The sequence below is a fragment of the Lissotriton helveticus genome, chromosome 11 (genome assembly GCF_964261635.1).
Source record: "Lissotriton helveticus chromosome 11, aLisHel1.1, whole genome shotgun sequence".
In the NCBI taxonomy this organism is placed as follows: domain Eukaryota; kingdom Metazoa; phylum Chordata; class Amphibia; order Caudata; family Salamandridae; genus Lissotriton; species Lissotriton helveticus.
The window spans coordinates 227342948-227369871 of record NC_136072.1 but is presented as its reverse complement, the minus strand read 5'-3'; positions in this window follow the sequence as shown (position 1 = coordinate 227369871).

The window sequence follows — 26924 nt, the reverse complement described above, 5'->3', positions numbered from 1 at the left end:
CATAGATATTTCCATTGGCTAAGTATGGGCGCAAAATCCGCTCCGCTTGCAAAATTTGCGAATTTTCGGCAATTTCGCGATCCGTGAATCTCGCGAAATTGCCAAAAAATTAGCAAATTCGCAATCGGGCGGATTTTTTTTTTGGCCCCAGGAACCACAGTTAAGGCAGGTGCTCGAGTTGAAGCTAACTTTGTAACCATTTTAGAATGACGCCGACAAGCTGCCAGAGTGCTTGCTGGCGCCATTCTAAAATGGTTACAAAGTTAGCTTCAACTCGGTCACCTGCCTTCACTCTGTAAGTGCTTCCTGTGGGCCAAAAATTAAACCTCAACAGGAAGCACTTACAGATATAAATAAAGCAGCTGCCCGAGTTGAAGCTCAAATTCAGTAACGTTTCAATCAGATCAAAAACATTAGTGAGCACGATCGAGGCTGTGCAAGTGTGCTTTAACCACATATCTGCCCTAGAAAATTATCTGTAATACCCGAGGGAGGTCTTTGCATCCCTGAGTTTCTCGAGCGCAATACCCGTTCCTGTGACCAGGAGGCTGCTTTCTCCTCACCTGCTGCCCTGCTCGCTCTCTGACCCTTTATACACAAGAGGCATGTGAACACGCATAGAAGCCCCGCACCACACACTAGCGGTATCAAAGGTCTTTCCGCCCTTTCCCAATCCCAATTATGATGGACAGCTCACTCAAGGGACCTCGGCACCTTTTGGCGCTGTGGCAAAGTTACAGGCACACATGGTCAGTGGAGACAAATCTTCTGGCCCTTTACGCAGCTGCAGTGTAGGAAAAGCACTATACATTTACCCAACGAGGTAGCACTTACTGATTAGCCAGTAGAAAGTACTCCAGTTGAGTAGATGGAAATCGCAAAAAAATCTGCGATTTCACGGGAAATCCGCAAATTCGCTGACTTTTTTGCGATTTCGCGCGAATCCGTGGACCGCAGATCCGCAAAATTCACCCATACTTACCATTGGCCTCAAGCTTGAGCCAGCTAAAATTCATCGGCTATGCTGATGACATAGCCATTTTCACCACTGACCCAAAATTTGCAACATACATCATCGAAGTCAAAGCAAATAAATTTGGCATCCTCTCTGGTTCTAGGCTAAATGTTAAGAAGACACAAGTGCTTCTCAATTTCCAGTGTGATAGACCTGTATCGGGTGTCTGCCCTACAGCCACTTATCTGGGGGTGCACTTTTTTTCACAGATTGAACGTATACCCACATTAAATTACGATCCTTTGCTGGAAGCTACAACTGAGCAACTGAGAAGCTGACATAAGTTTGCAATCGGTATAATGGGGAGCTTAATATTATAAAAATGTGGATGCTTCCGAAATGTTTATTCATATTCCGTTCAATCCCCCTACGCATTACTAATTCTTTTTTCAGGATGCTAGAAGGGGTGATAAGTAGATTTATTTGGAGGTATAAGAAATCACAATGGGTAATAGGTCTAATGAAACTCCTGTAAAATCAGGGCGGGCTAGATCTCCCTGATTTTAAACAGTATTATTGGGCAGTGTTTGTGCGTCGCCTCCGTTGCCTCCTGGACCCTGAAAAACCAAGATTTTTGACTACTTTAAACGAGTCCGCTTTAAGACCATCCTAACCAAATGTTCCCTCTCGCTTTTTCATGATAACCTTCCTTTACTGAGTAATCTTATGCTCCCGGAGATATTTCAGGAACCAGCTGCCATATGCTGGGCTAGGTATGGGATTCATCGTCTCTGGCATTTACATGATCACAACAGCTTCCGGTCATTTAAAAGCTTACAATTCTCATTTTATATCCCACGCCAGATGTTCTTTAAATACTTCCAGATCAGGGATTACTTTTTGAGACATCAAACATTAACAGCAGTGTCTAGCACTCAGGTATGGAAATGTTTGCAGGGGCAGAATTGGAAATCTGCAATAAGCACTATGTATCCATGCCTGTGCCAGATCAGGCAGAACAGCTGTGAAAAGCTGGCAGTAAAATGGAGTAAGACTCTGGGGACTAATATTACTTCTATAGCAATTAGTAGAGCACTAGGAACTCTATTAGTTTAACATTCAGCAGTTCTGGACGATTTTTATGTTATACTACACCCCTGAGAGGATTGCTTGGTGGGCTCAAAAAGGGGAAGGTCAAGGAGGAGACCGAAATAAATGCCAAAAAAGCAGACTGAATGCTGCAAACATAGTGCACACATTCGCGACTTGCCCGGAATTAGACACACTTTGGCAGAAGATAAGCCATGTCATGAAGTTACGTCTAGGGATAGATTACTCTCCAACAGTAATTGAAATAATGCTGGGCTATAAAGAGGATACGTAATCAACAAAAAGAGAGTGAGGGTGTTTTTACGGGTTTTACTCCCTATTCCCTTGGAATTAAAGTTTTTCCAAACAAAGAAAGGAGTATCCCCAGGAACCTACATCATAGTGATCTAGCGCGGAGAGAAAAGGACAAAAAGAAAGAATTCTTTCTTTTTTATAAACCCCTCACTCACCAACCTGGTTGGTGACATGCTTCATCATCGGGGTCCACCTGAGTGACCGAGTGCCACTCAGGTTTGCTTCGACGCCTGCGACTGCAGCGGAACTGGTTGTTTTGTGAGTTGTGAAAAAGGTGAATTAAAAAAGTGTTCTACATATACTCCCTTTGGTCTTTATTCTGGAGTCAATGTGACACAATTAAAAACAAGTGGGATTCTTCTACTGGCGTGGTTTTGACCAGAAAGTATCAGAATTAAAGTGCGAAAGTGGTCAACATGTTTCAACCTTTTGCAATTTTTAGGTTTTCTTCAGGACCAAGTGAGTGAGTCGAGAGGTCTGCGCACGCTAAGGCGCACCCGTCCCTGGCTCAACTGTGTGCCAGACCGTGTACTTATGGTTTAGCTTGCTTACAGCCTTCTGTGTAAGGAAAAAAATCTGAAACAATAAAGCCGAGCATAATAGTAGCACAAGTGTATACATTTATTGCATTTGTTTGCTCCAACCTATTGTTTGTTTGTCTCCGTGCAATTGTTTGTGTGCCCCCTTCACGAGTACGGGCCGTGCATGGACACCTCTCAGACATGCATGCACTAGTACATTGATTGTTCGAGGTGCATACTCGGTCTGACCCAGCTGGGTGCCTTTATATTAAGTACATACCCACTAAATGTTCACCATCAATGAAGTGGGTTTCATGCGCACCTATAACATCTCTAAGGGCGCTGTGTGACTCATTTTAGTCATTGTATAACTCATGCTCTTAACTCAGGCATGACGTGGTACTACACATTTTATCAAACGGACAGGGGTGAGGCGGCCAAGGTTTTTACTTTCACTGGTGGTCAGAGTGTATTTAGCATGGTGTGACAGAAAATAGTACACTCAACAAAGGAATTACTAAAAATTACTAGTAGTTGGACTCCATGAATACTGTGGGGGGGCCTGGATTTGAGCGTTCTGTGGGTAAAGAAAGATTACGTGAGGATTCGAGGAAACGGGACGTTGTGCTGAAAAACGCCCGATACCACACGTCAAAGTTATTAAAAAAGCGGAGTCCATTAGCTTGATTCGGTAGGAACTTACTTGTCAAATGTCGTCAGCCCGCTGGAAACCTATCCTACACCGCACGGAGTCCCGAGGATACAGAGGTACCCACTTCCGTGTATTTAAATGCACCTAGTCATAGCTTACTCTCTATCCAATCGGAACACGCGCTACACGGTCACATGACCGCCGCACAAGTAACATTGTTAGCTGAGCGTCAGGGGCCGCTTTAAGGGCCGTATTCAAAGGAGCTTCCCTTCGTAAGAAATAGGGATCTCGGTGAAATACCCTAAAGTGTAGCGGTACATAGCAAAAACGTTATTGTACTCAGAATGCATTACACACATATTGGTAGAAGGAATCAGTTATTCGCACAGGTATATTGATGTCAATAGATAAAGCAAATACTACGCTCATATTGAGAGCACTCCAAAGGCATAGGGAAAGGAATAGGGATCTTTATATATACATAGGCACATATATTAATGGCAGAGAGTGTAGGTAGTTTGAAGGGCTACCTTTTAGTATACATTTACTGTTGGCAAAGAGTTTAGGTAATTCAAGGGTAGAGGAGCTGCCTGAATACCGGAATTCGTATGCCATGCTCATAGATACTCAAGGTAGTGGGGTTTTTTCCATGGATTTTATCTTTGTCTCACGGTGTTCCATGGTATATTATTGTTAAGACCGGATACATTAGTGGAGAGTCTGTATACCCAGCGTTGCTCCTTTTCAAACAAGCGTTTTGTAGTATTCTCCCCTGCGTGAACCACAACAATTAATGTCCACCTTATGTCATTTGTGGTATGGTTCATCATCAGGAAATGTTCTGTCAGTTTTGTGGTGACTTTTGTACACCTGATCGTGCTTCTGTGTTCACAGATTTGTTGTTTGACCTCCCTTCCGGTCATGCCCACGCATTGTTGACCACACAGGCATGTTATTAGGTGCACCACGTTGTGGCTATTGCAATTTGTGTGGGTCCTCTGCGTCCAGATTTTATCTTTCTCCAATTTCAGGGTTTTTGTTGCCGTGGTCAAGTGACAAACACTACAGTTCCCACACGGGTAGTGACCGATGACTTTTGGTAACCCCCAGGCACTGAGTACTGTTGTGGGTTTTTCTGTTGCACCCTGTCTCGGGCGGGTATGTACCAGTGTGTCCTTTATGCTTCTGGCTCTCATGAAAGAGAAAAGTGTTTTTTCCCAGTGTAGATTTCCGGTATTGAGTATACTCCAGTGTTTGTTTATGGATTTTGTCATTTTATTTGACAATATGTTGTTACACACATAAGTGGTAATTTATTATCATCTCTGACCTTGTCCTCTAGGAGTGCTTCTCTGGGCTGGTTCCTTGCTCTTTTCTGGCATTTTTTTAGGATGTGGTTTGCGTAACCCGGGTCAGAGGGTTTTTCGGTCAGATCCTTTGCCTGGGTTTGGTAATCTTCCAGTTTACTGCAGTTTCTTCTTAAACTTAGATATTGGCCATATGGAAGATTCTCCTTTAGGTCCCTCGGGTGGAAACTCTCATATCTCAGGGCGTTATTTTTTGCAGTGGGCTTTCGATGCGTCCTGGTTTCCAGACTCCCTGCTTCTCTGGTTATTACTAAGTATAGGAATACCATAGTTTTCTTGTCTATTCCGTGAATTTGAGATTATTATCACAGGTGTTAATCCATGTGATAAACTCACTCAGGGTGTCTTCTGGTCCTTGCCAAATGGCAAGGACATCATCAATGTATCTTTTCCAAAATACAATATGTTGCGCAAATGGGCTTCCTTCGCCAAGAATGAATTTCTTCTCAAAATTAAAGACTTACAACCCCGCTACACTAGGAGCGAAGGTGCTCCCCATGGAAGTACCCCCAGTTTGCAAAAAAAGGCTGTCCTCGAACTCAAAAAAGTTTCTTTTTAGTGCTAGGGTGGCACATTCCAGGACAAAATGTTTAGGTGCGTGGTAGGGCCATGTTGTTTCATCTAGCACTCTACCTAGAACCTCTAGGGGTTTGTCTTGAGGGAGGCTAGTGTAGAGGCTTTCGATGTCGAAGCTTACAAGAATATTGGCGTCATCTACTTGGATGTTTTTTAGAAGTAGTAGGAGACTTTTGGTATCCCGCAGGTAGGTTTCGTTTTTTTGTACCATTTCCTTGAAAAAGCAGTTGCAGTACCTGGACAGTGGCTCTAAGAGAGACCCAATGCCAGACACAAACGGTCATCCAGGTGGAGGTGTTTTATTTTTGTGCATCTTAGGCAGTATGTAAAAATATGGGATTTTCTCTTCACTGGTTGTCAAAAAATCAGCCTCATGTTTCGTGATGAAGCTGCATGATTCGTCAAGATTCACTAGTGATCTTATTTCTTGTTTCAGATCCTGTGTGGGGTCAGTGGTCAGAGGGGAGTCATTTCTGGTGTCTGATAGGAAGCGGAGGCATTCAGTCTGATAGGCTGTTTTGTCAAGTACTACCATCCCTCCGCCTTTATCTGCTGGTTTTATGACTATCACATTTTTGCAGAGCCGCACCTTTCAGGTGACACTTCAACCTTTCATCTTGAAAATCTTCCCACTCCAGCATGGAGTGCCTCAGAGTTCTTACCTGAGCCCAGTGCTTTTTAATCTCTATATGCATTCTGTAGTGGACATTGTGGAGAGATATAGGGGCAGATGTATCAAGATACCATTTTGCGATTCTCAAATAGCGATTTTTAAGGAATCGCTATTTGAGAAGTGCAAAATAGTATGTATGTAGAAATTCGCTATTTTTTAGCGATTTCTTAAAATTACTTAATTGCGATTAGCAAATTGCTAATCGCAATTAAGGAATCATTTCCCATTCATTTCTATGGGCCAGGAGGCCCATAGGAATGAATGTGAAATTATTCTCAATTTGCGATTAGCAATTTGCTAATCGCAAATTGAGAATAATTTCAAGGGTGCAAGGGTGTCTTATGGACACCCTGCTGCACCCCTGAATTTGACATGTGTGCGCATATGGCGCACATACATTCCCTAGAGGCATGTATGAGCGTCATATGGCAACTTTAAAATTTAAAAAAAGTGCATTTTGAAAAGAATTTGCCAATTACCACCAACTACAAGTTGGTGGTAATTTGCGAATTCTTAGTCAAAAATCGCAACACTGAAATGCTTAATACATTTCAATTAAGAAATCGCAATTTGCCATTTCTTAAAAGCCTCGCAATATTAAGGAATTGCTAAATTTGCGATTCCTTAATATTGCGAGGCTTTTTGCATGATACATTCCAAATCCCGTTTTTTTTGTCGCAAACGCTGCTATTTTGCGAATCGCAGCGTTTGCGAGAAAAAAAACGGATGATACATCCGCCCCATTGTCTCTCCATTGTGTTGTCCGTTGATGACACACAGTTAATAGTGAACCTGTCCCAAAATTCCATTGACCCGGCAGTACCATTCTGGTCATGTTTAACTGAGGTAGCAGATTGAATGAGTCTCAGCTGCCTCAGACTGAATGCATTTAAAACCAAGATTTTGGTCCTAGGTTAACAACCGTCTATTTGGTCAACAGCATGGTGGCCAAACCCCTTGGGACCGCTTCCTACGCCTATGCCTAAAGTAAATAATCTAGGCATCTGGTTTGATTCTAAAAGCCGAATTACAAGCTTGACAGGAAAGTGCTTCAATACTTTAAAATCCCTGAAAAAAAAATATTCCTTATCTGCCAGAATTAGCCAGGGAAACTGTGGTCCAGTCTTTTACCATGTCTAGACTGGACTTCTGCAATGTTCTATATCTCGGAGTTTCGCAGTCACACATGATGCCACTCCAGAGGCTACAAAATATGACAGAAGGTTTGCTACTGAACTTGCCTAGACACTCCCCCTCAACTCCTGCCTTACTCAAATTGCATTGGTTCCTGATGAAGGAACGAGTTTCTTTCAAAGTTCTAAGCTATTGCAATATAATTCTTAATGGCAAAGGCCCTGGCTACTTGAAGACTATTATTTCAGCCTTCTCTCTAAAAAGATCTCTGAGATCAGCCAATGCCGAGCTTGCACTCATTCCTAGAATTAAAAAATCATGCATCTGAGGAAGTTCATTCAGCTTTTTAACGGCTAGACTGTGGAACTCATTACCCCTTTCACTTATATAGGAGAAGTCAGAGGTCTCTTTTTGGGAAAAAACTGAAAACATGGCTTTTTAGATCTGTCTAGTGTTTTTGCTCATGGTAGAGGTCAGGAAACCTTTGCACTCGGACACATCTATTGGCGTAACTGTGCGCTTTATAAAATACCTTATTATTATTTTTGTTACTATTATTATCATTTAAATGCATCAAGAGTTCTAGAGTGCATTTGCGAACTGCGGCAAAGGATACGTTTTGGTAAATCAACTGAATGTCTCCATGTGATCCTTTGAACTTCGGTCGTAACCTTTTTTTGTCCTATTCTCCATGCACAGCAGAAAAACCTAGAGATGGCTAATATAATTTTCTCATTTGTGTCACATCTGAGGAGCCTATAGGCCTCCCAAGTAGTGTACAATTCCCACACGTTTGCAGACTGGCACCATCCACCTTCTTCGAGACAGAGCACACCCAGAACAGACGAAAGGAAGTATTCTACCGACTCTGGGAGACATCAGGCAAAAGGGGTAGCCAATGGTTGAAGTAAGAGTCGTAGTCCACTTGTCTGTATATTACCTCTGGGTTAGGCTACAAATTTTTAATTTAACATACAGACTTTTGGCTTGCCAGAGCCTAATCCTATCCAGTTGGAGCTGGAAGAAGGGAATACACTTAATTTGTGAGACGTTTTCAGAGATACTCCCCCCTTTTTGATCGTTCCACATTCTAGAAAGTGTGACTTCAGAGAAAGCCTCCTTCAGATTAGTGGGTGTATTTCTACTCATTCCTGGAAGAAGTACCATACTTCTTCCATCTTGATGGCTGCGCATAAATGGTTAATCTTTGTGAGCCATGGAACAAGTGCATTTATGTCTAAAGTGATAAGTTCCATTAGAGCATGTCCGTAAACAGACGATTCTGGTGTGGTACAAAGGTGTACCAAGTACGTAGGGGTTTCAAATGGACTCCAGAGTCTACCTTGTCTATTGCTAGGCTGATGCAATAAGGTGTCAGGGGTATGCTCATGGGAAAGCAAAGCAATGAACTGGTCAATTTATTTTCAACATAAACTAGAGGAGTAAAATCAGTGTAATGCCAGAGTTCTGCTCCATAGGTATCTCCCACCAATGGCAGTGGCTGTATAGACTCAGAGACCTGGGGAGACCACTCTACTGAATGTTGCCTTATGTTCCCTTGCCATGGCAGATGCCTGTTTTTTTCTATCTGAGAGGCCAGGACAAGTTATCATCCAGTCTGACACCAAGATAGTCAATATTTTTCAATTGTTCCAAGGGCACCCTCTGCACCACCATCCTACCTCTAGATGAATGGTGGGGATTTAGAATTTGTGAAATTAATCTTCAGGCCCTTAGCCATATAGAAGGAAGACAAATGATACAATAGAGCCTGGAGACCCATCAGAGTTCTAGAAAGAAGGAGCCTGTCAGCTGCCAACTTGAGAATTGTAAAGCTAATGTCTGCAGATTTGGGGCATCAGGTTTACAATCTCGCAACCTCTCCTCTACTCTAATAATGTATAAGCTGAAGAACTTGGGGGCAAGTACACATCCTTGTCTTACACCTTGGTTGTCTGGCATCCTAGGTGTGAGATCACCTTCCGTGTTCCCCCAGACCTGGGCAAAGGTATCCAAGTACAGAACCCTTATGATTCTCAAGAGATCTCCAGGGATACCATCATTCTCCAGGACTTTCCATGGGCTGTCCCTTTGGACCAGGACCAAAGTAGACCTCAGATTCAAGAAAGCCACATGATAAATGGTCCGGCTTCAGGATGATGTATTTCCAACACATAGTCTCGAAGTGGAACACCTGATCCACGGTGCTGACCCTGCGCCTAAATACAGCCTGGCTATCAGTTACAAAATGTATGATGAGAGAGTAGGTTTAACTTATATGGAACAGTTTCCCCAAATGCATCTTCTTGAAACATGTATTGCCTGAGAACTCAGGAAAGGGTTCAATAAATCACCAATTAAAATATTTAATGCTCATTTAAGCTGATAATAAAAAAAGTATGGCCAAGCAGGTGCACATATCTTGGACCTAAAATCCACCACCATCAATATACTATTTTTGGGAAAAACATCACAAACACTGTGCAGACAATTTGGAGCAAATACGTCACTCAAATCTTTTTTGGACCTGATACAAACCCTAGGTATTTCCATAGAGTAGGAAATGCAGAACAAGACAGTAAGAATCCACCAAACCTCTTCTTAGTGGAAACAGAACAGGCTATGTCCTGCTTGATGTTTTGATCAACTACTCGATTTTATCAACATCACATCTTTTGAGGTTATATTTACATTCACTATAGCACCTATTATTTTCCTGAAACATCCAAAAAATAATGAACAGCTGCTACTTGAAGATGCCTATGAATTGTGGGCAAAGAGACATTTGTAATATACTTATTTTAATTCAAAGTGAATGTCTCCAAGCATGAAATTACATTTTTGAAATATCACAAATCCCAGGGCTAAAGGTTTTGTATGACAGAATTTAAACATAATCATTTCCATTTTTCCAGACATTGCTGATATCGTTTGGTCACTTTTGGTCACATTGGGCATGCTCAGGGTTTGACGCCAAAAATACAACCCTACCCACACTTTCACATAGTTATTAACATGCTTTTTGATCTAGATAGGTTGCATCTTTTGCGTCTCATTTAAGATTAAATAGAGCCCCTTCTCTCTGAATTTCAGAACTATCACCTTTAGACTTAGAGATGGGGACCCACCTGTAGATCCCAACATTTTGGTTGTAGCTTCAGAGTGCAGTAGTCTACATGAGATGTCTAAAAATGTGCATTTTTTAGGTAAAACATGACAATTGGCAGGATTGTTGTCTGTACCCAAATTGTAATTTCAGGAATTGCAGGCAATGTTCCCATGCACCAAGAGCTTATATATTCAACAATTACCACCAAAGCACATTTTGATTTATAAATCCATAGCTGATTGATGGATTTCATTTCTCTTTTATTTTGTTTACCAGTCAATTCTCTAAAAAACCAAATCATAGTTTCCATATCAGCTACAGAAGTATCACAAATTGTGCTACATTGCCGCTATAAAGAACTTCCTGCCTTGCTAAAGAAGAAAAATATCTGATAGGCACCAGAATGTATGGCTTAATTACTCCATTGTAGCTCTCATGTATGCACAAAAGAGTAGTGGTCTAACTGATGGGGTAGATGATTTATTTTGTGTGCTCTAGTAACAGCAATTACAATATGTAAGTTGAAACAATGGTTCAATTTTGTTACAGGTTTAACAAAACTCCAAGACCCTGTGTTCAAGAATAGTTGTTTTTTAGTTGAAAACAGGCTGCATGGGATGAAATAGCGAAGAGAAACATAAGTGTTAGTTGAAGATGAAAGTGTGTTCAACCCAAATGGAAGGTCTGCTATAGTCTGGGAAAAAGTATTTTTGTCAAAAACCAAGCAGCCAACATATCCTGCTGATTCTTATTCTAGTAGGAGCAACAACAGGATGCACAACTATTAAGAACATTCTGCAGGCTCTTGAAGCTCAAGAAATCGTGACTCTAGATTCATTGGATAATGGAAATGTAAGACCTTGCGATGGAGAAAAAACACATTGTCCCTTGCATCAACTTTTAAAGTGGATATTCATTAAGGCAGTATCCTTCCATTCTACAAGATGAAGGGCTAAGTGCAAGATAAGTGAGGGAATCAAAAATGCTAGGAACACAATATACCATGAAGAGTTGAAAAGGATGATTCATATTGTTTGATATTCAAGGGACCATGTGCAGAGTTTATAGCTAACAACTTATCCACTCTAGAATGTTAAAAAAATGCTAGATTTTAAACTTTGTGAACGTAAGCAACTCTATTGCAGACAGATTGGATAGCTTGGAGGGAATTCATCCAGTTTTGTTTCCACAAGGCTAAAATAACACATTCTAGCCAGATTCCCTGAAGCGGAGATACATACAGAAGGAAGGCATGTGTTAATAGTTATACTCAAATAAATCATACTCTATCTGATGCAAACATTTGCTCTTGATTATGAACCAGGAGCATTGATCTTGGCACAAGCAGCGTGAGATATTCTACAACACAAGCAACCACCATTTTCTGGTTCTTTCAAAGTAGAATTACAAGAAACATTCATCCGTGTTTCACCCCTAACTTTTGCCCAAAAATAGAAAATAAAGCACCTTATGGTTCATAACCAAGTCTACGCGTGAAGTGTGCTACAGCAGTGTAGGCACATCCCTGTGTGGGGCACACTGGTTTGGTCTCAGGCACCCTGTGCCATGGAGTTCCAATTAAATGTTCAACAAGTAAAAGATGAATTTTCAAACGAGGTTTATTCCACAAAAGTTCATATTTTTTTCATATGAGTTGAAGAAATGACGTTAAGGTCATGGTATTATACAGTGCTCCAATGCATTTCGGACGTTCTGTCCTTTGTCAAGGAGCTCTACAAAAGATGCAACAGAAAACAGAGTCAAGAAAAAAGCCTTCACGAAAAATGTGCACTTATTTACATGTCAGTGTGGTTAAAACGACCGCGGTCGTTTTAACCACACTGACATGTAAATAAGTGCACATTTTTCGTGAAGGCTTTTTTCTTGACTCTGTTTTCTGTTGCATCTTTTGTAGAGCTCCTTGACAAAGGACAGAACGTCCGAAATGCATTGGAGCACTGTATAATACCATGACCTTAACGTCATTTCTTCAACTCATATGAAAAAAATATGAACTTTTGTGGAATAAACCTCGTTTGAAAATTCATCTTTTACTTGTTGAACATTTAATTGGAACTCCATGGCACAGGGTGCCTGAGACCAAACCAGTGTGCCCCACACAGGGATGTGCCTACACTGCTGTAGCACACTTCACGCGTAGTCATTTGAAGTCGCAACTGAACGGATGCGACACCTGCGGAGCACCTGAAAAGTACCTTTACCTGTTGAAACACACTCACCCTCGTCATAACCTACTGTGCGCCAAGCCCCAGCTTCACATTGTCTCAACGCATCCTTCTGTTCTCTGGCTGGCAGCACTGACCTTTTGAACTTCAAAAATGCAATACGAAGAGATTTCGAAATCCACCGAAGCAAGAGCTGACATCTTAGCTTTTGATACTGATGCAACAGCGAGAATTTATGCCTTGATTAACGAAGACCTAACACAGACCACCACCAGCAGAACCAAAGAGCAATGCGTCAAACAATTATTATACCTATCAAAACGTCGTATTAATCAACAACTACATGCCCATACCCTCATTAAATACCACAAGGTACTCCGGATTCCCCGTGGCCTACGGATTGCTTTAAAACCGTCGCTATGTAAAAACTCCAAAACATTTGTTGAAAAATGGAACGCCATCCTCAATAAGTGTAGTCTGGATCTTATACTACTAATCGTAGAAGAACTATCTGGCATCCTCATTGAACTTTCCCACGAAATCGAAATCATACAGGATGAACTGAAAGACGCCATAACTGCTGAGGAACTGAATTCCACCCTAGAGGACATTAAAGTACAACTGGAGAAACACACTAGAGAAATAAATGAACGTAAGATCCGGAAATTCCGCCGGGATACACTGGACTACAAATTAGGAGAGGTTTATACGTGGGCGGACTTATACGCCCAACGACGAAGAAACAAACCCTTCAACCCTAACACTGATACTTCCTCTTCAGGAAGTGACACCACCAACCGTCCTCCAAAAAGAACCCAGACAGGCGCCTCAGCCTCTACTGGTCCGTTTCAAGATACACCATCTACCTCTGACGTAGACCTAACTACCAGTGAGCCTTTTTTAGGCTCAGGCCCAGACAAAACCGCAGACCCAGACGGGGGAAAAGAGCTGGCAAAAAATCAAGAGGAAACTCAACACCAAGCGAGGACCCGAAAAACCCAAAAGAAGAATCGCTAGTGATTAACATTTCAAGCATCAAACTTACTGCTTTCGAGACCAAAACTTTGCAAAAAGGCATGTCATTCATTCCTACACATGATACCAACCTCCTGGAACTGGACGTCAGCACTTTTAAACTCACCAGAAAACTCCGATTGAGGCACTTTTTTGAGAACATCCTAGAACCAGCCAGAGAACAAAAACCGGATCAACTCATGGGCTTACGCCCACATAGCACCTTTATACCACCATCCAGTCACAAAAGCATTGACACTTTTGAGACCCTGGTCAAACAGGATATTGCCAAGATCAACTTTCGAAAAAAAACCCGAAGGAACATTACCAACAAGGAATTGGATACTCTGAAGAACCTAGCAAAAAACCCCTCTATCAAATGCATTAAGGCTGACAAGGGCGGCGCTCTGGTCATCCTCAATACCCAACTTTACGATGCAAAAACATGGGAACACGTGATGGACCCTCAAGTATATTTACCTTTGGAAGGTAATCCAACCAATGATTACCGCATGGAATTACAACTAATCATTGACCAAGCCATGGCGGATGGGATCATTGATGACAAAACCAAGAGATACCTCACTGTAGAACACCCAAGAAGTCCGTCTATTACCATGCTACCGAAGATCCACAAAAACTTGATGGACCCTCCATTTCGCCCGATTGTTTCTACCAGAGGCTCAATTCATGAACCGACGGGAAAATTAATAGACCGCTATCTTCAACCTATGGTCTTGCACCTACAAAGTTACATAAAAGATACGACTGAATTTTTGAACAAATTAAATTCAATACAAGTTGGTGAGAATGAAAGATTATACTTGTGCACAGCTGACGTCAAAAGCTTATACACTTCGATTCCCCACGATGGAGGGATCAATGCCATAGAGCAGGCTTTACTTTCAGCAGAGATGGATGAGTCTTTGAAACCTTTCATATTGGAACTGATGATATACACTCTATATCACAGTTACTTTAAGTTTGATGACAAGTGGTACCTCCAGATGTCCGGGATGGCCATGGGCAATTGTGCGGCACCGACGTACGCAAATCTTTATATGGGTAACTTCGAACTTTGTCACATCTACAAAAATGCCAACTGGATGAGCCACTTAAAACTCTATGTACGGTACATAGATGACCTGTTTTTTATTTGGAATGATTCTAAAGAAAACCTGGAATCGGCCCTCATTGAACTTAACATGAAAGACGACCGCATTGAGTTCACCTGGAACATCAGTGCTCAGGAGATAACCTATTTGGATGTTCTGATCAAACTTACCCCTCAAGGCATTGCAACTGACCTGTTTCGAAAGCCTACTGACCGCAACAACTCTTTACTTTTTAGTAGCTTTCATCAAAACTCATTGAAACGACATCTACCCTTCAGTCAACTTCTTAGAGTGACACGCATCGTGTCAGATCCAGCAACAAGGATGACCCAAATTGAATCCATGAAAACCAGGTTTAAAAACAGAGGATACCCCGAGGATATCCTACAAGACGCAGTTCAGCGAACCGCCGCAATACCCCGCGAGCAAACTTTACAACGAACTGTGAAACCAGCTGACCATAGGATGGTCCTTGTGTCGAGGTACTCCACCTCAAGTAAATGTTACAAAAACATCATTTTGAGACACTGGAGATTTCTCTCCTCAGAGCCTGATTTTAAGGATCTGTTCAAAGAACCACCCATCTTCGCATACACTAGACCAAGGAACCTTAAAGAAATTCTTTCGAGACCGACTTTGACAGGAGAAACCACACAATACACTGGGACACGCCCTTGTTACCACTGTAACAACTGTAATAACATTATTAAAGGCAACAACATCAACCACCCAATGCGAGGATTCAACATCAAATTGAATGTGGATGCGACTTGCGATTCATCTAATCTAATCTATCTCTTGAAGTGCCCATGCGGAAAAATCTATGTGGGCAAGACCAGCCGAAAGATAAAAATCCGACTTAATGAACATAAGTCCAATATCCGCACCAAGAACTCCAAATCTAATGTCGCCACCCACTTCAATGAGGCCAACCATAACGTGGCCCAACTCAAATACCTAGTCCTTGAGTTGGTCCCAAAAACAGAAGGGAGAGACAATAATAAGACACTGCTTCAACGCGAAACATCGTGGATTTATAGGCTTCAATCTCAAAAACCACATGGTCTTAACGACCGCACAGAACTCAGTTGTTACCTGTAAAGATTTACTCATTCATAGCTTTGCCCTGACATTCTGCTGTTGTTGAATTTTATTTTTGCATTGATTCTGTAGTTTTTTAAGCCTTCTTAAAATGGCCGCCGTTATCACCATGCTAGTTCATCATTCACTCCTTTCATGTATAGTCCTTTGTCGATTTCCGTCATTATTTTCACACATTAATCACACACTTCCCCGCCGAGCTCACACAGCCGACCCCGACTCGTTGCATGCTGCACGACCCGGTATTGAAGTAAGTACCTACACCTTCCAACCAGCGCGGCAGTCCATGCCACGCTAGCACCTGCCTTTTCACGCTGTTTCCGAAATATCAGGCATGTTTGTTCAGCCGGCATTTTCACACGGCTTAGAACGCTGTGGCACTGCATGTATGTTTTTCTGCTCAAATGCAAACGCACGCTTTTATTTAAACAGCACCTCAGTGAATATCACCCTTCTACTAATTAGTCCGTTACAGTCACTCTTGCACGTTTTATGATTTAATCTTAGGAAGCACGCTGTTCACCCGCCAATAGAAGACTCTAACCCTCACGTATCAGTATATATTTTTTTCACCGGTCATTTTCAATTTGGGCTGCACGCGGTCGTTTTAACCACACTGACATGTAAATAAGTGCACATTTTTCGTGAAGGCTTTTTTCTTGACTCTGTTTTCTGTTGCATCTTTTGTAGAGCTCCTTGACAAAGGACAGAACGTCCAAAATGCATTGGAGCACTGTATAATACCATGACCTTAACGTCATTTCTTCAACTCATATGAAAAAAATATGAACTTTTGTGGAATAAACCTCGTTTGAAAATTCATCTTTTACTTGTTGAACATTTAATTGGAACTCCATGGCACAGGGTGCCTGAGACCAAACCAGTGTGCCCCACACAGGGATGTGCCTACACTGCTGTAGCACACTTCACGCGTAGTCATTTGAAGTCGCAACTGAACGGATGCGACACCTGCGGAGCACCTGAAAAGTACCTTTACCTGTTGAAACACACTCACCCTCGTCATAACCTACTGTGCGCCAAGCCCCAGCTTCACATTGTCTCAAAACCAAGTCTTACATGGCACAACTAACCCTTTCAATACTTCTAAAGTTATAAGATAGTCTCAAGCCCAAGATACATTATTTCCCGTTTTATAGGTTCTTAAATCCACTCAAAACAAGATCTAAGAACTCCATATTTCATTTCAGCATATCAGTGTCATACAATATTGTTTTAAGCTTTACAACTCGAGCATTTAAATGTGGCTTATTTCCAAGATACTGTAACCCGGTCAAGGTCCAATGTGTTGACATCTGATATGAACCCAATCCTTCCTTTACTGTTGTATGTTTTGCCAACACATGAACACAACACAGGGGGCAGCAAGGGGACAGTAGGGAAAAGAGAGAAAACGCAGCTGCTCCAACGTTTCTAGCATGTTGATGTTATCAGGGAACCTTCCTCATAGTGAATGGCATTCAAGGGTTGGGTTTGTTCTGAGAAAAAATCACCAATTAAAACTCAGATGTTCACATATGGATGTCCTGCAAGATGGGAAAGGAAAATCGATTTTTCTGAGTCTTAAGTAAGCATAAATGTCCAGGGCTGGTAGGGTTTTCTGGGAGTGCAAGCTGACTCTGGGCCCAAATGTTCCAGCCAGCCGTGATGTAAAGTAAGAGGAAACTTGGTGGTTTTAGCCACAGTTTCAATGTGTACAGAGCATCCTGGGTATGACAGCATGCTGCACAACCATGTGTCTTCTGGCTTTCTTGGTTGCAGGAATACCCAGGGTTGGTAAGCTTGCATGGGTAGCAGCTGATCTAGAGTCCAAGTTCTGGCAGAATGACTCCCTGGCCCTTGGCGTGGAGATGTGCGGCCCAACATCAATATAGGTCTCCTTCACCCCATACATAATACAAGAAGAAGTAATTCCTGGTTTCTAGTGGTGCTTTTTGCCCCCTGATTTAGAGGGTTGGGGATAAATTCATCAATCTGCCTTCCAAGGGAAAGAAATAATGTATTGGCCAGGCTGTGCTGGCAAAGCCCGGTGACGGGTCAGCTGCATCCCCACACCATTCCTTTTTTTAATTTGTTTCCCTTGACTCTAGAGAGCTTCCTGTCCATTGGGGTGCACGGATTGTGGCAAGTCCCTCAATGACATCCCTCAAAAGGGTGAAAAAGTTGTTTGGGCCATGCAGATCTGGGGGCAGTCCAATTCCAGACAGGCTAGCCTCCCAACTTATTATATTATTTCCTGTTTTTCTTGGTGCTCCTGGGCTGTCTGCCCCATCCCCCTCGGGCAGGAGGATTTGGGGTCAAAACTCAAAACGAAGGACAAGGCTACTATAGGCTTGGGTGGATAGGGGAGCACCAGTCTTGGGAGGGATGCTCTTGCCATGAAAAGGACCTTTGGAGTCTAGTGGGTGGATTCCTGTTCAGGCATCTCCCTTCTGCAGCAAGCCATGAGTAGGAATCATCTACTCTAGGGAGGTGTACACCTTGAAAGGGGAGAATTTCCCCTTGCAAATGGTTCTTCTCCCATTAAGATAGGTGCTCCAGGATCTGAGCTGTCAACCCCCCCACCCCCCCCCCCCAAGTGTAGTGCAGAGAAGAATGAACGGCATCACTGATTGCCAGCAACTGAAAGAAGAAGCTGCAGGGAAAGATTTCAACTTGCAGTCCAAGGTGTAAGTAGCTTAGGGAAATCCCTCCACCACCGGAGGGAAACTCATTCTTTGATGCTTTGACCAGACCTCCCTATTTGCAGTGGCCAATGGATTAAGCTGTTGACAGGGAAGTCACTTCACAAGCATCCAATGAGATAGATATGAATTAGTTCCACATATTGTACAACTAAAGCACAAACATAGTTGCCTGGCCCAATCTGAACAAATCTTAACAGCTTCACTATTGGTACAGATCCCTCTCTGAAACACAAGAGGTTCAGATACTGCCTAAAAGAGCTGGACAGATCGAAATAATGCATGACAGTGTTTCCACCTACAGGCAATGTAGCAATAACATATTGTCGTATGACCTATCATTGGGCACATGTTGCTTCTTCCTCTTGAGTCCGATACATATTAAAACTAAAACCTAAGAACATTGTTTTCTAAAATGAGATTACAGAAGGTCCCACATAAAGCGTAAAGCTTATGACATTTACCTTTCCTTATTAGAATGCCCTGCCAGTTGTTAATCAGTTATGAAAATTTAAATTTTTACTAAGTTACAAAATTATGTTTCTGTATACCTTCATGTTATCTCTTGTGACGTGCAACATTTTAATTGAAATAACATTCAATATTCATTCATTGTAATCAAATTCAATGACGCATTAAATCTATAGGTAATGGGATACTAATTGCTCTTACTAGAAAAAACTTTCAGGACGGAAGCATAATTTAAAGCCCAGTTACTTGATAAGAAATCTATCACCTGAAGTGTGCAGCTGCTAGAATCCAGGGAATGAGTAGTCTTAGAGGGTTAGTTAGTGTATTTGGGTGCAGGGCATTTGACAAAAATGACAGATGGGCATTCCACTATCTTTACCATTCCCCCAACCATGTAGAAGTGGAGGAAGTGAACCTTCGCTTTCCACAAGTGAATCTTTGATTGCCACAAGTGAAGTTTTTGCTAGATCTGCCTTTGAAACCTTTGACTTCATGGCTCAAATACCATTGGGTGCCATGTCTCAGTGATGGACACCCCACCCAATTCAGGTCAGCGTGACTATCACGTGCTTCCATGACAGTCGGCCATGCTTGGCACAACGATGCCAGGCATGGAAAATAAATGATGCCCCTCACATCAGGAAGAAATATCCTTTCAGGTCAGGACCATTGAGCTTTTCATTTTCGGAAACAAACCTCACTTTGAATATTTATTTCTTTAAAGGAAAAACTAGTGTTGAGCAGCCCAAAATATGGTACCATACTCTCCATTAGCAATGACTGATTCAGTCATGCATTTGGATTCACTTTCTCTGAACATGGGGTGTATTCTTCCGCCCAGGGAATAGAGTTGACAGGATGACTCGTCGTTTGCTAAAGTATAAATGACCCCCTTAATTGAAAACTCACACAAGAATGCTCCCTTACCAGATCTTTGTTTGGTCCACAAACATATTTTCATGTTTTATACTTCTTTCTGCGAAATAACATCGTTTTTTTGTTCTCCATATTTACTAAATGGTTTTCAATATTATACGTGTCAAGGCATTTTATGAAATTAAATGAGCAGATCCAAATTTGTAATTTACGTTATGTGTCATTTTACTTCTTTCAGGGCAAAGCCTTTGTTTTGCGGTAAGCAACTAATAGAATCGGCAGCATACATACAAGATGTAATATCCGCAGCGGTCTAGTCGCTGCACGCACACACGCATCCCCACATCCGCAGGCCAGGCGTGGCCTGCGGGGTTGAATAAAAGGAGGGCATTCGCTCGTGAACGTCACTTCCGACTGGCAGACTGTGTCGGTGTGGTTTGCTGGCGAGCGCGCAACCTGCCCCCGCTCTGCACCACAGGCCAAGTCAAGGCCCAACTCACCCCAACAGTGCAGGGTACAACATTGGCGACGAGCGGAGGGGGCCCAACCCTCGCCCGTGCACCGGTGACTGCAACGGAGCGACCTGCTCCCTCACGCGGTGCCCACCGTGTGTCCTTTGGCCGCTGGAGCTGCCTGGCCGGTCCACCTGCCTTTCCCTGTCCCTCCACGCTCGGCCGCTGGGGACTCCTGCGGCTGACCGGGGGACGCGTCGCAGCGGCATGCGGCATCAGACCGGTAACGCAACCAGTTGCCGTATCCCACGCAACTCGCGTGAGCCTCGCGACACCCTGCCGATGCTCACGCATTGCGCGTGAGACGTAGAAAAGTACTGTGGGCGTCTCCATCTGCGCCCTGGAGGGTGTGCAAGCCATTTTCCAGCCTGGGAAGGACCCCAGCCGTGACCTTGACCCTCTTCACGCCAAGGGACTTCTGGAGGACGCTCTACGGAGCCGAGGTAGGCCGCCCACTGCCACGTGGCGCCACCAAACTAGCGCATCAAGGGAAGCAGTCAGCAAGGGCGTGCAAGAACCCGCAGAGCCGTGAAAGAAAAAAATAATATATAGACAAAAAAAAAAAAGAAAAGAAAAGGAAGGTTATCCTGACGGGCTGCCATCATGGGGGATGAAGATGCACCTGCTGCTACCATTAACATCCCGTTCCAACACGCGGCGTCTGGGGTATTGCCACCGTTCAGTGAAATGGAAGACCCATCCACAGCGTCGCCACGGTGGAAGATATGGCTCGAGAGACTGGAAAATTACTTTGTAGTCACGAGAGAGAAAGACAAAGCAGTGAAAAGGTCGCTCTTATTACACTATGCAGGAGATGAGATATTCAGACTCTTCAAACACCTGCCCAACACGGGGCCCGCAGATAGCTATGATGCTGCAGTGGCGGCCCTCAACGGTCATTTTGACCCACGATTGAATCTGGACTTTGAAGTATTCAAATTGGGACAGGCACGTCAGAGGGAAGGTGAGACCATGGATCAGTTCTATGCCCGTGTACGGGAGCTGGCCAGCTCCTGTACCGACGAAGACCAACCGAAGGCCATAAGGAGACAGATCATACAAGGGTGTCGAGACAAGGCACTGAGAGGGTCGATATTACGCAAACCAGGGATCTCACTGGAGGACATTTTAATCCTAGCTAGGTCTCATGACCTCTCGAGTGTCAGGGCCACCGCTATGGAACAAGCACTCCACAAACCGCAAATTAAAGCAGAATCCATCAAAACGGAGAGGGCAGATGCGGTAAGGACCCAGCAACGTGAACCACACCAGAAAGGATATCGGAGACACCCGCCCCGGACGCGGTGCGGATATTGTGGACACGAGCCCCACGTGGCCAAGGATTGCCCAGCCCAGGGCAAAACCTGTTCGAACTGCGGAATCCCAAATCATTTTGCGACAGTGTGCCGAAGAAAGAACACGTCAAAACCCTTCAGGAAGCTGCGGATGCCAACCAAAGCCATTCGGCAGCTGTCCCTAGCCGAATCATCATCACCGAAGACAGAGAGGCACCTACCCACGGTGGATGACGATTCAGAGTCCGAGGATGAGGAGGCCTACATTGTCTCGTTCGCGCGTAACCTCAAACAGCGGCGGCGGCCGCAGCCCACGTGCGTTGTACAGATGGCGGGAAACGAAGTCAAGGCGATAATCGACACCGGAGCCACTGTGAATGTAATGGGTCTGCAACAATTCCGTTAACTACGCCCACGGCCCCAGATACTACCATCCAAGACAAGGATATTCGCTTATGGAGCGGACACACCACTACCCCTCAAAGGAAAAATCACGATACCCATCCAGGCCGACGAGTCGGAGGTAATGGCGACAATTCACATAATCAACAGAGAGGTTGACACGTTGCTAAGTAGTCACACGGCTGAAGACCTGAAACTGATAGCGTTTGCCAACCGCATCAGGGCGCACCAGGTGGACGAGCTACTGGGACGATTCCCCGAACTATTCCGAGGCTTGGGCTGTATAAAATGTGAACCAATCAAGCTACACATCGACAGGTCGGTCACTCCCACCGCCCTGCGGCACCGCCGGATACCTTTTCACCTACGTCCACTGGTAGAGAAAGAACTTGAAAAGTTAGAAAGCTTGGGCGTCATAGAAAAGGTCACGGGGCCCACCCCGTGGGTATCACCGATGGTGATTGTAGGGAAGCCCAAGCAACCGGGTGAAATACGCCTCTGCATCGACATGCGGTTACCAAATGCTGCAATACGGAGAGAGAGACATCTGACCCCCACGATGGATGACATCCTTGCTGACGTTAACGGGTCAAAGTGGTTTTCGAAGATTGATTTAAACGCTGGGTACCACCAGTTACCATTAGCGGAGGAGAGCCGGTTCATTACCACGTTCAGCACCCATCTTGGCCTACGACGATATAAGCGTTTGAACTTTGGTATTTCCTCAGCGGCGGAGGTGTTTCAAAACACCATCAGAGAACTCCTGTCCGGTTTGCCTGGGGTAATAAATGTCAGCGATGACATCCTGATACACTCCGCCACCGCATCGGAACATCACAACCACCTTCGGGATGTCTTGAAGAGACTGAGTGCCCATGGAGCAACACTCCACAAGGAAAAGTGTCAATTCTTCCAACCATCCATTGAGTTCTTTGGATACGTTTTCAACCAGGAGGCTATCCAGGTAGACCCAAGGAAGTCCAAAGCCATCAAGGATGCCCTAGCGCCGAAGTCCCCGACGGAAATCCAAAGCTTCCTCGGGATGGCCACTTACTGTGACTGATTCATACCGGGCCTGGCCACTCGGAGTGAACCTCTAAGAGCGCTGACCGAGTCAGATGCCATCTGGCAGTGGGGCCCGAATGAAGACGAGGCATTCCAGGGAATCAAAGACGCTCTCCTGGAGAAGGCCACCCTCTCATACTTTGACTCCACGAAGCGTACGGAGGTGATAGTGGACGCTAGCCCAGTGGGCCTTGGAGCGGTGTTGACCCAAGAACATGAACCCGGCCAGTGGACGGCACTAGCATTCGCCAGTAAGGCCCTCACTCCAACCAAAACCAGGTACGCCCAGATCGAGAGGGAAGCCCTGGCTATCAAGTGGGCCTGTGGCCATTTCCACCTATACCTGCGAGGACACTCCTTTGTCATGGTCACCGACCACCAACCGTTGGTGCCCCTCTTCAAAGGGACGGCTCCACACCCGCCACCCCGCATAGAACGGTGGGTGATCCAACTCCAACCATATGAGATGGAAGTCGTGGATCGGCCGGGGGCCAAAAACCCTGCAGATTTCTTATCGCGACATCCGTCTACACCAGAACGAGAGGCCGAAGACGACGATTGTGAAGAATATGCACAGTGGGTAGCGCTCACGTCGTGCCCCCAAAGCATGACAATAGAGGAAGTGAAGGAAGCGGCTTCCAAAGACAACATCTATCTGAGGTCGCTGCAGGCGGTTCAAGAAGGGTCGTGGGCTGACTACCTCCGCCCACCCAGCTCCTGGTCAGCGGGAGACAGAGAATCGCTCACGAAGATGTGGCGGATTTGGCATGAACTGAGCGCTACCGAAGCAGGGGTGCTGTTGAGAGGATCACGTCTTTTCATTCCCCAGAGCCTGAGAAACAGAGCCGTGCAACTGGCCCATGGGGGCCACCAGGAGACGACGAAGATGAAGACACGAATGAGGGAAAAGGTATGGTTCCCGGAGCTAGAGAGCATGGTGGAGGAATATGTGAGGAACTGCAGGGCCTGTCAGCCAACCAGTGACCCTGAAAGACCAGTACCCGTGATCACTGAAGAAGCCTGTACTTCTCCCTGGACCAAGATCAGAATAGACTTTGGGAGTTTCCCAGGGGAAGGACACACATTAGTGGCCATCGACGCCTACTCGAAGTATCCACTAGTGGAGAAGGTGGCATCCACAGCATTTTCACACGTGGGGCCGGCACTAGAGAAGATATTCTCCATGTTTGGATATCCATCAGAGGTACGGAGTGACAATGGACCACCCTTCCAAGGGGCTGATTTTGCCATGTTTCTTCGACAAAGGGGAATCCAGCACCGCCGCATCACGCCCCAATGGCCCCAAGCGAATGGGGACGTTGAAAGATTTATGCGGACCTTAAACAAAGTATTCAGGATAGCAGTGGTGGAGCAGGCTGACCCGGAGCAGAGGCTACACGAATTCCTACGGGAGTATAGGAGCACCCCTCACTGCACCACCAGGAGCAGCCCATGGGCCCTTATGCTTCAAGGACCACGAAGAGACCTTCTTCCCAGTGCCCCGGGTGGACACCACCACCAGGTGCCATTGGTGAATCCCAGGAACGGAGGCGCGAAGGGAACCAACGAGCTAGCTGTCGCAGAAAAGCCATCCCCAGAAGGGTAAGCCCGGGGACCCGGGTGCTCATTCGGAACAGACGTCCAGGGGGAAAATTCCAAACCCGATACGAGCCGGGCTCCTGGACGGTTACTTCCACAAGAGGAACCATGGTCACAGCACAGAAAGGAGGTGAGGAAGTATCCAGGAACACCTCCTGGTTCAAAGCCATTCTGCCAAAGGACAGACAACCATCCGAGGAAGGCGAAAGGGAAACTGACTCAAACGTGACCGCAACTCCCGAAGAAGAAGACAACCTAATGGTCGGGAGCCAGGAAAAAGGACACAAATCAGCGCTGGTGCCTTCGACGCCTCCCGTCATGGACAGAAATACGCGCCAAGATGCCGAAAGTGGTAGGGCCAGCTCCCAGCGTTACAGCCTGCGGCCCAACCCACCACCAAGTCAGAGACTGAGAGACTATGCCTGCCTGCTGAGACCCTGAAGCTGGTAACAAGGGACACACAAGTACCTGGACATTGTGTTTTCAAATGTTTGCATTACGAGACTGTCTTGTTCGTTCAAATTATATAGTTGGATAGGGATGTAATATCCGCAGCGGTCTAGTCCCTGCACGCACACACGCATCCCCACATCCGCAGGCCAGGCGTGGCCTGCGGGGTTGAATAAAAGGAGGGCGTTCGCTCGTGAACGTCACTTCCGAGTGGCAGACTGTGTCGGTGTGGTTTGCTGGCGAGCGCGCAACCTGCCCCCGCGCTACACCACAGGCCAAGTCAAGGCCCAACTCACCCCAACAGTGCAGGGTACAACACAATAGATGTGGGGAAATCGACAGCGCTCTTTAAGACTGTTTTGAACTGTAATTAATCAGCAATTTCACCCTGGATATTAAATGACCTTGTAACCACGCATGTAAGCATACTTATACTGTGTAGTGAGAAGCCATAGCAGGTTAAAGTCGACTAGTTTTCTCCACAGATACTGCCTGTTAATCCTATTCAATGCAGTGATCTAGCCCCCGCTCCCCCACAAAAAATGCAGAACAATCTGTTGTCTGTATTATCTAGGGAACTCGTGAACACCATCATCGGATCGATCATTTCTAGTCAAGCACGACGTTGCTGTACACCAGGATGAATTTCCCTTTACGCAATAAGCATCAGGATGTTCTACAGAAGTTTCCACTGCAAAAATAAGTTCATAACGGAGGCATTGCCAAGGAGGCCAAACATTTTACCAACGCTCCGGGCCTCTTTTACAATTTGGATTCCCTAGCAACCCGCGTCAACCATATTGTGACCTACCTTGACTCCTGTGACTCCTCAAGTTCTTTCTGAGTGGGCAATCTGTCCTTGGCACACCACTCACACCATGTACAGCGGTGGCTATAGAGGTGAGGTGCAGCCTCAAGATGGCAGCTGCCCGCAGAGAGTGCCTGAGGCGGTCAGAGTCGAAGTGGTGCCTTTGTGGCTTGGAGCCACCAACGGGGCTCACAGTCTACACTCCTGCAGCCCCCTTGCTGATTGGGCATGTTTGGGTAGCCCGTTACAGCAGTCACCTGCAAAGTGAGACCTTGCTGGGCCACACAGCGGTGAGGTGTGGCCTCAAGATGGCAGTTGCTCGCAGAAAGGGCCTGCGGTCACCTGAGGCATTGCAGGTGCCTGCCGCTTGGAGCCGTCAACGGGGCCCGCGGCCCCTTTGTTGATTGGGGGCAATCAAGTGGGCCGCTGTAGCAGTCACCCACAAAGTGAGACCTTGCTGGGCCCCACTCGTCGGGGTCCCCCACCGGACTAAGCCCAACTGTAGTGGCGCCTTCACTGTTGGGCACTCTGCCCTCTCCGACGCCTGCCCTTATGGCCCACTAGGTGTGACAGGCTCACTGGTGCTGTCTTTGGGTCCCTAAGGAACCAGGTCAGCCGGAGTACTGTTCCAAAAATGGGCTGGGTGCTCTTATCTCCTTGGCTGGGACCCGCTCCTGATCATGCTCTATCCAGACCCTGCATCTTGTGGGGCCCGGGCTGCTCATTCTACCTCTCTATGTTTGGAATAAGGGTGCCGGGTGACCCCCCTCCTGAAGAACAGTTGCAATCCCAGTCTGGGGCGGTGTAGACCTGGGAGCTTCTTGGGCCACAGGCCATGTGGGGCCCGGCTGCCTTCCTGACACCATGGTGAAAGCCAAGGACATGACTCCGCATATGCCATTACATCTTCACAAGCTTGCAGCACTGGTTGTGTGCC